The following is a 15,568-nucleotide window of genomic DNA, read 5'->3' as shown; positions in this document are numbered from 1 at the left end:
TATACTTTCCTTCCCAGGTCACTGTCCAGCTTTTCTGTGTATTTTGATTTTATTTTCTGCCTATCTACAACCTGGCTCTCTCTCCTGTTTTGCCAGAATTCTTATTATGGGGGCTCTTGGTGGGATGGGAAGTGCTTTTCATTTACCAGACCGACTCTTCCCTCTTCCTTCCCAGAGCCTGAACTACAGAGGCCTCCTAGCTCTTTTGATCTCTCTCACATCAGATGCTGTGTTTCTCATATCTTGGCCCTTAAATCTGTCTTGGTTCTTTCTATTTTCTAAGGTTTGTTCTTTGGCCACTTATGGATTCCATTAGCTCTTACTATAAGCTAGCAAATCTCCCTTTTACTCCATATGACCAGAGCTGAGTCCATGGTTACCCACGGAAAACCTCATAATGGAAACTGCTTCACAGATTGCTCACTCTTCTCTGGCTACAGTAAGAGGGAGAAGAGACACAGATTCAAAGGGTAACATGGATGTGCTGTTTATCTCCCCCACCTCATTATATTAAACTAGGCCTGAATTTCTATGTTCAGCACTGGAGCCTGGAAGAAATAATAGCTCTTCAGTTAATGTCCTTCACAAAGGAATTGGCCAGCACTGTTTGTATTTGAACTTTTCATACCATCCCATGCATCTCAGAGGGTATTAAGCTTCAGAAAACACAGAATATTTCCAAAGGTGAAATATTTCCCCATTTAGACTCTATAAATGAGTCTTAGAGAATGAAAACAAAAATCCATCTCTGGCTTTTGTTTATTCCCAAAGAAGGGAGAGGAAAAAAAAGAAGAAGAAAAGGAAAAGGAAAAACAGAGATATTTCTTGGGCCAAATAATGGGAAGCATTATAATCCTTAGGGTTTCTAATCCAAAGGCCTTCAAATCCCAGCAGGTAAAGCAGTACAGAGAAAGCAGTACAGAGAAAAGGGCAGAATGCACATTGTGAGAATAACAGAAGCAAGTGCTTAATGGTTTTCTTAAATGCTGCAGAAAGTGGCTTGTGTGGACGTAAGTATCCTAAGGTATCAAGGCTTAGCAAGAAGAAAAGGTGAAAATGGAACTCGAGGGCCCTAGAGGCCCTATTCTCAGCTTCATCTGCTGGAGTTCTGCATAAATCTGACCTTTCTGCACGTGAAGTGCTTTTCTATAGCCCAGTTCTCCCTCTCCCTCCCAGCTGGCTGCTAACCCACAGCAGCAGTCAGATGTAACACATGATATGTTTCCTGCACTTGCCCCCCTTTTTCTTTAAATAGGGTAATAATTGTTCAAATTTGTGTTTTCACTTCACTGCTTGGAGAGTTGCTCCTAGAAAAATCCAATGGGAATATGAAAGGAATATGCAGGCTTGGATCCTACATACTCGAAGATTCACACAACTCAATCAGACCAAAACTGGTCCAATGTCATGGCTACACAGCAAACAGAAAAGCTGTGTCCCAAGGACAACTTTCTTGAGCTTTCTATTCTGTGTCCTGTCTTATTAATTGAGGGAGTTGGGCTATCTTCATAAAATGATAATTCATTTTGTGGTCAAATTAATTGCTGTGTTAAATATCAGGACTTTTATTAGCATGGTTTGTACTTATATGCACTGTAAGTCACTAAGGGTGGGGACAGAATAAGCTACACCCTTTCAACTCATTTATCCATCTTTCACAGCTCTTCCCAGGAACACAAAGTTATTCTAAGAAATCACTACATGTCTTTCAACTCTATAATATTATGCTCCTTTCTCAAAAGGACAAAATAACTTAAAGGAATGGTTAATGGGATGTGAGGTTCTTTTTCTAAGGGAATCCAAAAATCACTGAAGCAACTCCATTGTTAATGCTTTGGTAAGGCCAAGAAGATGCGTTATAGAGCCAAGCTGACTTGGAGTCACATTCTGTTTTTGCCTTTGGTAGCTGTGTATTCTTGGACAAGTTAGTTCACCTCTCTGAACAACAGTTTCTTTTTTTTTTCTTTTTTTTAAAGAGAGAGTGAGAGAGGAGAGAGAGAGAGAGAGAGAGAGAGAGAGAGAGAGAGAGAGAGAATTTTTTTAATATTTATTTTTTTTTTTAGTTCTCGGTGGACACAACATCTTTGTTGGTATGTGGTGCTGAGGATTGAACCCGGGCCGCACGCATGCCAGGCGAGCGCGCTACCGCTAGAGCCACATCCCCAGCCCACAGTTTCTTGATCTGTAAAACAACTCCTCTGTTTTCCCTGAGCCATTCTCAGCATGGCCTCCATTTTAGGTTTCACTCAATATTATACCTGATTTATCTAACTACACTGACTACCTAACTTTAAATCTGGCTTCAATATCAACCCAAAAGAATTTGTTACCCAAATTCTACAGGGGACTTTTTATTATATTTTTTTTCATCTCTCTTCCATGCATGATTTTCTCCATTTTGCTGCTAAATTGGGTGCAGGTTTTTAATTGTCGTCATTTTAATCATTAACAGCTTTTTTTTTTCTTTCAAGATCCATCAGTTCAGAGAAAATGGCGCCTCAATCAGAGAAGAATTAGACATCACTTCTCTGTCCCAAGAGGAGCAGACAGCAATAAGATCTCCTTGCTGGAACAAATTATTTTCCCAGGGTGTGATGCCTATGGGGCTGGGTCAGAAGACAACAAATGGGGACTCTCAATTTGTTACCTATTCACTGCAAGCCCCCTGAACAGATGCATTAATACTGTAGTCTCAAATATGAAAGAAGGCAAAAACTAAATGATTTCATACTAAACACTTAAAAGTGTAGTCAGAGTATTCTGCATTACTACAGGCCCAGAAGCAATGGAGCCAACCAACCAAGGACTAAAACCTATGGAACCATGAGCCAAAATACTTTTCCTCCCTGTACATGGATTCTCTCAGGTATTTTGTGACAGTGATGGAAAGCTGACTTACACACTCAGAAACACATATATTGGAGGATCTGATATTCTTAAAAATATTTCCTAGGAAAACAGAAGTTCCAGTGAAATCAACGGTTTAAAAATAAAGATATTTCTTTTAAAGCTTCTTGCCTGCCTCTAACTATGGTCTTGTTTCCTTCCGATTTTCCTTGATGCTGACAGCAATTTATCCTTGAGCACAAATCTGGCTCCTGCTTAAGAATTCTTTACCAGGAGGCAGTCTGGGTACAGGGCAAGGCCCACAAGGCCCCACACTGTCTGCCAGCTCTCCACCTTTGCCTTGGCCACCTTGGCTTACACATGCTACTTCCAGGTGCTTTGTGCCTCACCGCCTCTACCCTGCAGCTGCAACTCTCTGGATGCCCCAGGCCCTCTGTCACCCAGCAAACACCTGCTTATCCTCTTCAGTTCTGGTAAAGGGTGGGCCTGGACTTTCTGACACCTCGCTGTGCCCCGTTACATCCACCCACACTTGCACTGATCCCTTTGTCCCACAGACTGGTACTTATTTGATTGCACATTTGTCTCCCTAGTACTTTCTAGAGCAAAGTCTGGGCCTTCTTTGTTTTTAAATCTGTAGAGTGTAACAGAGAGGGTGGTACATGTTAGGAGCTTAACAGATGTCTGACAAACAGAGTAAGTGAATGAATGGTTCGATCATGACATTTCTCTTTAGCGCATTCTCCAGAGTGTTTCAAACCCTATTTTGGTTTAAAACACCTTTAAGGAGGATGGGAAGTTATTGTTTGATGGGTACAAAGTTTCAGTTTGAGATGATGAGAAGGTTCTGGAAATGAAGACTGGTGCTGGCTGCACAACAATGTGAATGCCTCATAACTGAACACTTAATAATGGTCCAGCCAGTGAATTTTATATGTTTTGTATTTAACACAATTATAAAAGAAAAAAAATATAATACAGACCACCAAGAGACTGCTGACTAAAAAATAACCCAAGAATATAATCATGGAAAGGAGTAAGGAAAAGCTCTTACACAAAGTCTTGAGGATGTGATCTTGCTATTTAAAATACAGCCCCAAACCCATAAGAAGGGCTCCAGAGCCACACTCAGTTCTTTGGTTGTACTTGAAAATTCTGACCTCCTAGCACAGTGCTTGATACATTAGTATATGCCCTAAATATTCCCAGAATGTGTCTAAAATCACTGGCAGAAATAGCACACAGCTTAGGAATTATTTTGGTGTAATGGTCTTTTTCCTGTAACAGCAGCAATAGTGAGATTTGACCTCTGCATGATACTCTGATACTCTCCTAAGGAACAAAGAAATCTGTGCTCAGAAATATCACAATCTCACTGCCAAAGGGAGCTCCACTTGCTGGCACAACCTGAACTGGTCCTTCCTCTACCTTTAGGTTGCTCTTTCCCAAAGGGAAGGCAATCCTCATCCAACTCTGTGCCACCATTTCAGGTAACCCCTTCACCGTCCCTCTCAAGAAAAAGTCATAGTCCCCCCAGAACAAGCCTTTCATTTTTCAGCTAAAAATGTGGAACCCAAGGCCATTAAACTTTTGATAGAAAAAAAAAAAAACAGGGCTCCACAGGGTCAGAAAAGCATTTTTTCTTCTAGTCATTTTACTAATCAGAAACAGGCCTCAACTGCCATCACCATTATCCATCACCAGAAGGCAAGGGGAGAAACACACACACACACACACACACACACACACACACACACACACACACATACATCAAGACAAAGCAAAATCAAAGCCAAAAGGCAATGAATCCTACCCCTTCTTTCCTTATATAGTGAGGGTAATGACGTCTCCATAGAGACTTCATTCAACCAAAGAGCCAATGATGCCAGGAAGTCACCTCATCCACAATTCACTTCCCGGGATTGCTCAGCTGAGCCACTTGTCAGTGTGCGCCACTTTCAATGTCACATAAACATCCCCACCATAGTCTTATGTTCTTCAAAATTTTGACAATCTACAGTCCATCCCCACAAAGAGACCTCAAAATAGGGTTACTTGGCCATGCTCTTTTAATTATTAAGAGAGTGTATTCTCCTATAAGGAATTCAGAATCAATAAAGACAGAGTTGTATTTGTTTAAAAAATTAAGGGAATGGCCACACTACTGAATTTCTGTGCTTTAAGAGGTTATGGCAAATACCTGAATAAGCTACCACAGAACTCTGCAAAGCTCTATTCACAAAAGTTTCATGCCAGGCTATATTCAGAAGTAAATATAAACTATAAAAGTCATAGAAAGAATTACCTGGAAGTCACAAGCCCCATCATCTACTCACATCCTGTCAGCCAAATTCCTTCTATTGCAGTTGAAGGCACCATTTATGGAAGGAGTTGACCCTCCTGGTCCCTAGAAGCCTTGCTGCTGGGCGTGGCAGATAGCAGGGATGAATCTTTCCTGAACTCCTCTGGTCCCCTTCCATGAACTCTATTGTTCTATCTCCTAGTAAGTTCCAGTATGACCTCCACAGACCTGATACTACTTGTCCCTATACAAATATGTTTTGCAAAAGAATACCAATGGGCTGAGATTGTAGCTCAGTGGCAGCGTGCTTGCCTCACATGTGTGAGGCCCTGAGTTCGGTCCCCAGCACCATATAAAAATAAACAAATAAAGATAAAGATATTTTTAAAAAAAATAATACGAATGTATTTGTTGGGAACAAATACTGAAATTTCACAGAATACTATTTCCCTACCTTTGAATAAAACAATGCTTCCATGCTTAGGGTTCTTGCCTTTAAGCTCTTTAGAAAGCAGAAAACAATTAAAAATTGAACAAACAAAATAGCTTTTTCAGTTAACATTAATAAAATAAGAGATTTTAGAACTTAGGCTAAATGACCTCTTATTTTTATAACCATGGTTGGATTCAGTAACTTTTTGCATCTTACCACAAAACTACATCTCCTCATTTTTAGTACTTTCTTTTTATTTTTCTCTTCAAATCCTGATTTCATAGAACCTCAGAGGATTTTGACCAACAGATACTCACTTTTGAGTAGCATTTCATGGGGAGAGATGCCTACCACATCAAAAAAAGCAGGTAGCCCACCTCCATTGTACTTTCTATTCTCTGTGTTTAGGTTCCACCTTACCTGAATAACCCAGCATTCACAGCCCAGGTGACTCCCAGAGCCTCCCAAAGCAAAGGAGGCTAAATAGTGGACCCTGACACCCAGAAAGGAAATGAGTTTTAACTTTCTAAGAGTCTTGTCTCAGACCCGCACTAATTTTTAGTGGAGTCAAACAAATTAATGAAGATTGCATCCTTTACAGCAAAGGAATTTAAAAAAATCTGGACCTAATACTTTGTAATATACACATAGTCACAATATGTTCATATATAATATGCACATAGATGTTTGCTACACTCCAGGAATAATATGATGACATCACTGATATTAATGTATCAACATTGACATGGATAATGCATTTTACAAAAGTATCTCTAGAAACTGAAGCTCCATTCTTAAGCTTTTCCAGTACCTACTTCTAAGTTCCATCTAGTGCATATGTCACCCTATCCTCCTTTCTATCTCTGCTAAAATACACTGGTGGCTGGAGGCTGGCTGGTTCAGAGTTGTAATGTAACATGTAGCCTTTCACCTTTGGGTCACAATACTAATGCCAGGCCACATTAGCAGCATCTGAAAGCAGTTACTGTACCATCTAATGGCCTTGCTCAAGACAAAAGCCTCTCACTGTTGTAGCTTTTGACCCTGGTGGAAAGTTTTAACCAAGAAAGGCAGCAAGGGCTGGATAACAGGCCCCCCAAAGAAACTCCCAATTAGCCTCAGTCCATTAGAATGGTTTGAGAGAGCCCTTTGCAAGAACAGATTGAGAGCTTGAGAGTCTGGTGATTCTGGTGCTTCATCTATAGCAGAGGCCCTTGATGTGTGACACTATGATAAAATTCTCCTTTTTTAACCTGGGAAATGTCAGACACCAGTCAAAGACAGGTATTCAATAACCCATGAAACCTCACAGCTCAGAAGTGTCATTTTCTAGAAAACAGCTGGCAGGACCCAGGCCTAAAGGACATCAGAGTCTTAGGGTCTAACCTAAGCTTGCTGGTGACATTGATCAAGGGTTAGAGTCCTGAACAGGGACTGATACAGAAGATATATGGAATAAATAGCTGTTGAATAGGAGAAAAATGTTTCTTGGCCTCTTGATTCTTCTCTGTCTTTTGTCTATTAAATGAAGACAGACCACCCCCATATCCATCCCTCACATTTCCTTAAATGGATCCTTTGAGAAGAAGCAGGAAAAGTGGCAATGGCCCAGTTAAGTAACTTGAAAAAGCAGCTATACAAATATAAGGTGGTATTATCTTATCAGAGCTTTAAAAGAGTCCATTTGGTCCAACTCCAAAAAAAGTTATACGTGAAAAGTGTGTTGGCAAATTTGGAAATATTACACTGCCATTCAACATACTACTGTCAAGGACCCAAAAGCTTAATAAATCTTTTTTTTTCTTGGAGTTTACTGTAAAATGAGAAATGTAATTATAGCAATGCATTAATGACTATTATGCAGGAAACCATTTAACAGCTGCTCTCACAAAGATTTATTTGCTAGCTTAATGTGTTTAGTCAGTTATTATGACTGCCCATGAAAACTTTTCAAACTATTAGAGCCACAGAGGAGATGGCTGCTTTGTGTTGAGATCTACAGAACAGAATAACATGGAGCTGGCTTATTGCACATACTATTCCATAGCAAATGCAGAGGGAGGAGTCTTGGCTAGTCATGGCCAGCTCTCTTCTCAGAAGGCAAGTAGAGATCAGAGAAAAGAGAGGGAGGTTGGGAAATCCTATTCCTACATCCCTCTATAGGTGTTCAACTGGCTCCATTTCTGGATAACCTTCCCCTTCCCCTCCTGCATGCCAATAGGCAGAGGACAACAAGTAGAAGCCATGCAGCAGATAGTGCAAGGATCACCTCCTGCCTTGCACCAAATCTTGCTGCAGGACCTTGGTCCAAGAACCTAACCATGCCAAGTTTCCTCTGCTATAAAGTCAGGCAGTAATAGTGCCTGCCTCAGTGTGTTCATGAGGTTCAATGTGAGATTACTCATAATGAGTAACAAATATTATCACAACAACCTTTCATGTGTCATTACTGCATGATCAGGCAGACCATGGGGCTCCATCTTCCCTCCGAACACGATTTTGTGACACAATTTGTAATGTATTATTGGGGGCAGGGAAGGTGATTTTATATAACATCAAATGTCATGTAACATAAAACTGATCATTTAACTATTTTCCAGCGTTCGGTTCCACAGCATTAAGTATTCCCACCATTATACAACCACACATCCCCACTTCATCCAGAACATTTTTCATTTTCTCAAACTCTTCCTAACGTCCATTCTACTAGGGCTTGTTTGTTTGTTTGTTTTGTTTTGTTTTGTTTGGGGTGGTACTGGGGATTGGACCTAGGAGTGCCTTACCACTGAGTTCCATCCCCAATATTTTTTTATTCTATTTTATTTTAAAACAGGGTCTCACTAAGTTGCCCAGGCTGCCCCTGGACTTGCAATCCTTCTGCCTCAGCCTCAGCCTCAGCCTCACTGAGATTACAGGTGTGTGCCACCACACATGGTTCCATCTATGAATTTGAGGACTCTAGGTGCCTCCTGTACATGGAATCATGTTTGTCATTATGTGGCTGGCTTACTTAACTTGCAAATTTCCTCACAGTTCACTGATATGTAGCTTGTGACAGAATGTCTTTCCTTTTTAAGGCTGAGTATTCCACTGTACGGACATAGCACATTGTATTTAGTCTTCTATCTGTCAATAGTCCCTTGGGTAGCTCCCAGCTTTTGGCTTTTATTAATAAGGCTGCTATGAACATGGATCATCCTCTGTTCAAACTCAAGCATAAACCTTACAGTGTTATTTCACTTCTTTTGAAGCCCTCCCACTTGGGACATTTTATGTCTGTTAATACCATTTCCTAGGGCTCCTGCACATCTTCAAGGCTGATTCTGGTCTCTGGGTCTGAGATTCCTCAATTTCTTCACCAACTCCTAAGTATCCATTCCCACTATCACCTTTCCCCTCCATACCTAGCCATGACATCCCTCCGAGGGGTATTGAAGGAAAGAAGGAAAAATGGCAATGGTATCCTACACAGAAGCTCTGGTGACTGTTCCCTGTGTACATGACCCCATTAATATCTGTGGACAAACCATCCTGCCACCCACCTCCTGCCTCTTTGATGTTCTGGACCAAAGGACCTGAAACCAGCTCACATATTTCTCCTCTCACCTCCAAGCTCTGAGGGAGTCTGAAGGAAGAGTCTTAAAGGAAGGATGATTCCTTTATTATTATCACTCCTCCTCCACCCAGGATGTCATTATGTGTTACCATCTCAGCAAACAATGGAGATAGTGAAGAACCACATTACCAGATAAAGGGAAAAATTAAACCCAATACAAACACCATCAGGGAGCCAGCGTCTGGGGAACGAGCCTCATCCTTGCTGTGACAGATGAAATATTTATGTTCCACAAATTCATATATTGAAAGCTCACCCCAAGGTAATGGCATTAGGAGGTGAGGTCTTTACATCTTTCACAATTAGGACATGAGGTTGAAGTTCTCATAAAAGAAGTTTGTGCCCTTCCACAAGAATCACTAGTGAACTAGCCAGTCTTCTCTACCACCTGAGGATACAGGAAGAAAGTACCCCACTCATGAACCAGAAAGCAGGCTCTCACCAGATCCCAAATCTGAGTATCCTGGATTGGATCACTAACAACACACAAGGGGTACAGACTCAAGAAGGAGACACACAAGGGCAAAGAGCTGGGTAAATAAATTCTATCAAAACCACCATAGAGATTCAGAAGCCCAAGTTTTTCTGAGTGACCCTGGGCATGCCTCCTAACACTCTCCATCATTCTGTTATCTCCTTCCTGACCCCCTAAAAGACCATTATGAAGAATCACTAAAAACTAGGAGGACTCTATTAAAAATAATAATAGTAATAATAATAATAATAATAATAATAATAATGTTAATCAGCACACACCACCACCACAAAAAGCCCACAATCCAGCAACTTTCTTCCCCCAAGTAGATACCTCACACAGGAAGCAGAGAGCCCAATTAGGCATATTAAAATCATGCCTTTGTATTGCATTTATCACCCTGGCTGCAAAATATGTATACACACACACACACACACACACACACATATGTGTGTATATGTGTGTATATACATATATATGTGTATGTATATATGTAAATATATGTATACACTCATAAAGCCATCATGGGCATTCTTGCAGCTGCCACCCTCCTCCTCTGCTCCATTCTCAGCCTGCTGCAACAACCCACTATCTTCTCTGCTGAATGCCCTTTTAATTGCACATCCCCTTGACCTCCAACAAAAGCTTCAGCCTAACAATGTCTGAAACCTGAGACAGGATGTCTACCATGTTACCAACTTGTATGCTTCCTTTAGGGTCCACAGAGTGTGTACACACACACACACACCCTTCACACATACATACACACACACACCCCACATTAGAAAGTCTCCTTTAGAAATTTCAGAACCTTGCAGCTGGGGTTATAGCTCAGTGGTAGTATGCTTGCCTAGCACATGTGGGGCACTGGGTTCCATCCTCAGCACCACATAAAAATAAAAAAATAAATAAATAAAGGTATTGTATTCATCTACAACAAATTTTTTTTTAAATTTTCAGAACCTAAATTTTATGGTAAATTTAAGGGTAAAGAATAAGAAAAGTAATACAGGGTACACTATCATAATCAGTGAGATAATAATCAGTGAAAACTTATGTGGAAGGTTGGCTGTGAATAGGCCAAAACCCTGTGTTGCGTGGGTTTGGCTACAGGATGCTTTGTTAATGTTGTAATAATGGGTGTGCAGAGAACAAAGAGGAACGATGAAGATGAGCACAAGGTACTTCTGTACCTCGTGCTGCTCTGTGCCTGTTCTCAACTATATTTGCTCTGAAGTCTTAATGTGTGCTGGGCTAGTACAAGCCAAATGAAGCTCTGCTTTTAATATCTGTACTCCATGAAATGTGTTTATACAAAAACATAAAGTATTAGATTTGAAATAAAAGTTGGAGAAAACTTCCCCAGGAAGCAGGTAGTTTAAAGAGGCAACCAGGGGTAAGGATAAAGGTGAAAAACCAAATCAATATTAACTGAATGTTTTCTGTTGGCCCAGCAGGCAGCTACCTGTCATCCTTTTCTCAGCCTATAGCTCAAACACTTCAGGACCATCCAGGCCATGGGCCAATAATATATAAATACTGGCCTAAACAGTTATGGTCCCCTCTAGACACTTGTAAATGCAGAAAAAAAAAAGAAAAGAGAAATCAAAGTGGGCAAAAAGGATTTGAGGAAGGTTTCAACAGAGAGTCTGTTTTTAAGAATAATGAATACAGTGTTTAGAGTCTTGGTATTCCTATATTGCTATAGGAAACTCTCCACAAATTGTTTCTAAATCCTAATCAACATGGCAGATATGTTCAACGTAAAACTAACTATAAGTAGGCCTTTCTAAGTCCTAAGGTCATTCTTTGCCTCAAATAATCCTCAATCCAATTGCTCTCATAAAGTCAACTGTCCTTTTTGTTCAAGTTTATTTCTATTTTAAAACATGAATAATATAAAGCAAATAGCTTTACTAAAAACAAGAAGAGGGTCTGGGGGTGTAAATTAGTGGTAGAATGTGTGCTTTGCATGCATGATGGCCTAGGTTCAATTCCCAGAAGAAAGAGAGAAAGAGAGGGAGAGAGGAAGGGAGGGAGAGAAAGAAACAGGAATATCTTTGTCAATCAATTTATGATCCAAATTCCAAAGTCAGAAGCTTCACTGATGAGAGGGCTACCGGCACCTTCACCGGCTGACTAGTGTGATCCAAAGTCTTGCCTCGTGGCAGCCCACAGAACAGCTTGAGGCTCTTGGTTCAGCCAGAAATCTATGCAGGGTTTTGTCAAGCATATTTCTCTGGAATGTGGGAGCCAGGAATGGACTCCATAAAGCCCTGGGTTCCACACCCAGCACCACAAAGAGAGAGAAAGCACAGTGAGCTGGCTAACTTTCCCAAGATCACAATGCTAATTATGCTGGAGGCTGGACTGTAACTCGGTCCCCAGCTCTAAGCACAGTTCTTCTTCAATAAAAATTTGGGATTGTAGACAACCTCTGATGCCTATACCCCCCACTTCTTTGTTTTCTATTTCTGTCACCCTCTCTCTCATCCATCCTCCCTCTCTTCCCCTCTACCCCCCCATCTTATTCTCCTTCTAATCCTTCTCCCCTTTGTCCCTCAGTTCCCATTGCCATGCCTCCTGGCTTGGTGGAAGAAAAATGATGCTCCAATTCCCAGCCATGGTGTCATGAGGAAGATATCCAAGGCCATCTCTTTAGCTGCTCAGGATATAGACCTCCCTCTACAGCTGATTGCTTTTCTTAAACAAAGGTGATTGCTACTTGTCTGCCTGAATTCGACTTTTATTTTCTGCATAACCTCTATATTAGATAGCTCAACAGATTTTGGTGGTTGTTATTTTTGGTGTCTAATTAGTTAATACCTAAGTCTCCCATTGCTACATGAAGCTACCAGTTAGATGGAATAGAAGTAGAGGCAGTGATTATAACTCCAAAGAAAGCAACCACGATAAATAAGGTGATAATGATTCATAGGAAAGCATAACTGCTCACCACTGCTAATTAATAGATGAAATTATATCACAATAAAATCTCAAGCTCTCTAAGCTCCTATGCTATCTTGGGGGGGAGTCCTAGTCAGATGAGATAAAAGAATTATGAAACTAAAATTTATCTTTTTGTTATCCTGTGGTGGAAAAGCATGTTTTGACTTATTATTTCCAATTCATGCTTTTAAACAAAAATCAAACAGAAATTTATCATACATGTAAAAACTATCAAAGACTGGAAAAGCATGCTATGTGTAGAACTAAAACTTCTTCCGAGAACCTTTTGTGGTTGCCAACAGTATTGAACTACCATTCTAAAAACTAGAAAAAATGAATTAAAATAGCCCCTCAGCTGCCACCTAGTCTATGGCACTTAAGATACATTCATATATACTTCTGCTTATCAAAATAACTTGCTCTAGCTTAAGAGCCTTCAGATCTGGAAACCTGTATCGCATCATTCAGAATACATCCTCTTTTTATACTACAATTTACAAGAACCCACTCCTTCCATGTCAACTCCAGCTCTCAGAGCTGAGATAAGGGCAGAAAATACTGCTTGGTGGGGGAGGGTATCATCTCTATTTCCAGACTTCTCCACAGGGTTTGGTTGGAATTGATGCAACAGGATCAGCAAACTATAACTGCATAGAAAACTGTCTGAGAAAGATAAAACTGGATTAGAAGGCAGATAAGCCCAAATTCCTAGTGATGTTCAGATCTGCATATCACATGCACAGTCACTGGAGGAAATCTGCACTCCTTCTTTCACTAGAGCCTGAAATATAAAATCCTGTCTGCAATACTCCCTTTGGAGGGAGGGGGGCTCTGAGAGGGCAGGGCTTCGAGAAGGGATTTGCATCTGTGACAAAGACTCTCAATCCACATTCATGGTAACCCAACTAAAAGGAGTGGCTATTTGCATCAGTGGAGCTCTCTTAAAATTTTCAATGGTGCTACCTATGAATGAAGAAGTATGAGATGCTTTGTTGACCTGGAGGTGAAGAAACAGCAAAATAAGGAGCTCAATGGCTCCAGTGTTCTCTGACTCCATTTTTCCCCCTCCATTTTTGTGTTAAGCCACTAGCAATTGGGGGGAGTAGAGAAGAAAGAAATGAAAGAGAAGAGAAAGGAGGGAAGGAAGGAAGGGGGCTTTCATTAAATTCAGTTTTCTTCTTGTGGAAAGTCATTGGAATAATAATAATAGAAAGTGATGGTTAAATATTATCTCAAAGTTTCACCTAATCTTCACAACCAACCTGGAGGGGTCCTTTCATTATTCCATTGGACAGATGGATTAAGGGATTTTCCCAAGGTCACCATGAAGTGATGGAGCCTGGTTTTGCACTGAAGTCTGTGCACCCCAGGTATTCATAGTCATAAGAACATCAAAAAACGGATCTCTCATAAATTTTAGTGTTCTGACAACTCCAGTACTGACTCACATGTCCTCGTCTCCATCACTACTGAACTTAACTGTCATTGTCTGTCTTTCTCCAGGATGCTAGAAACTCTTCAAAGATCCCCCAAAGACCTTTTTATTTTCCAATTCGGTGGTAGTCTCAGTCGCTGCTTCTTTGATCTCACCAAAGTATCAGATTTCTCACACCAAGCCCCTGAAGCTCAAGATTGCCTCAGTTTGTATATCACCACTTCTCCTATATATTTTTCTACCTCTTTTTTTGGCCTGTTCTTCTTGGTCTGTCTTCTTGACTCCCTTCAATGTCAACAAGCTCCATGGCTCCATGCTCCACTGGTTATTATCCCCACACACCCACACCCACAGGGAACTCACACCATCTGTGAGGTTATTCTATTACCTTGTTCATGTGGGCATCTCCCAGATCCACGTCTCCATCTCTGAACTCACCCTAAGGCCCCAAGTGGATATCACTATATCACTCAGCCTCAAGCTCTAGAAGCCCAAACCAGTTTCATTATCTACAACCATCCTTGAAAACCAGACTTCTAATAACAAAAACTCTCTCCTGCCTTTATTTCCTGTCTGAATAGCTGGCAACACTGTCTTCATACTTGTCCTAACAAGAAATCTATGAGAATGCCTCCTCTCCTTCCTACCCTGCATCTCAGGAGCTACCCAACATGGGTTTTCTACTCACTCATTCAGATCAAGCTGCCACTTCATTTTTGCAGTCAGTTGACACAATTTCACTCAAGCCACTGCAAGGAGTCTCCTAATTGGTCCCTATGACCACCCTTCCAGTCCAATCTCTCTCACAATGAGCAGCTCATTTCAGTCCCTTCCTGTACATCCTCTAATAGCTGCCCATTGCCTACAGATAAGTCCAGATTTTTGCCCACAAGACCCTTCAACCTTTCCCTACCACCTTCCCACCTTATCATTCATTCAATGCACTATGTCAATTCCCCTAGTGTACTGAGCATACATAGCCCTCTTGTGCTTCCACCTGCCATTTCCTCTGACTGGAATATCTAGGCTTCTCCATATTCATATCCTACCCAGCCTTCCAAAGCCAGTTGCAGGCTCCCCTGTCTGCATTCTGTTGCAGTCCTATTGTAGCACTTGAAACACTGTTCCAACTCTTATATTCTATATCTGTCTAATACTAGACTGAGTGGCTCCAAAGCAGGGATTTTAGTCTGTTTCATATTTTGGTTATAATGTGGCACAGTTACAGTAGCAATTGGTACCTAAATGAGAATCTGAAATAATCAGTGGCATATGAATATCAAGCAAAACAATAAATAAAATATTAACCAACTGAATCTAGCAGCATTTTTTAATGCACTGAGACCAAGTAGGATTTATTATGGGAATTCAAGAATGGTTTGCTGTTAGGAAATAAAAGATAATAATTTGCAGTATTGGGCTGGGGATATAATTCAATCAGTGGAGTGCTTGCCTTACATGCTCAAGGCCCTGGGTTCAATCCCCAGCACCACAAATAATAATAATAATAA

The sequence above is a fragment of the Urocitellus parryii genome, unplaced genomic scaffold (assembly GCF_045843805.1).
Source record: "Urocitellus parryii isolate mUroPar1 unplaced genomic scaffold, mUroPar1.hap1 Scaffold_107, whole genome shotgun sequence".
In the NCBI taxonomy this organism is placed as follows: Eukaryota; Metazoa; Chordata; class Mammalia; order Rodentia; family Sciuridae; genus Urocitellus; species Urocitellus parryii.
Note: the sequence above shows the minus strand (reverse complement) of the source record.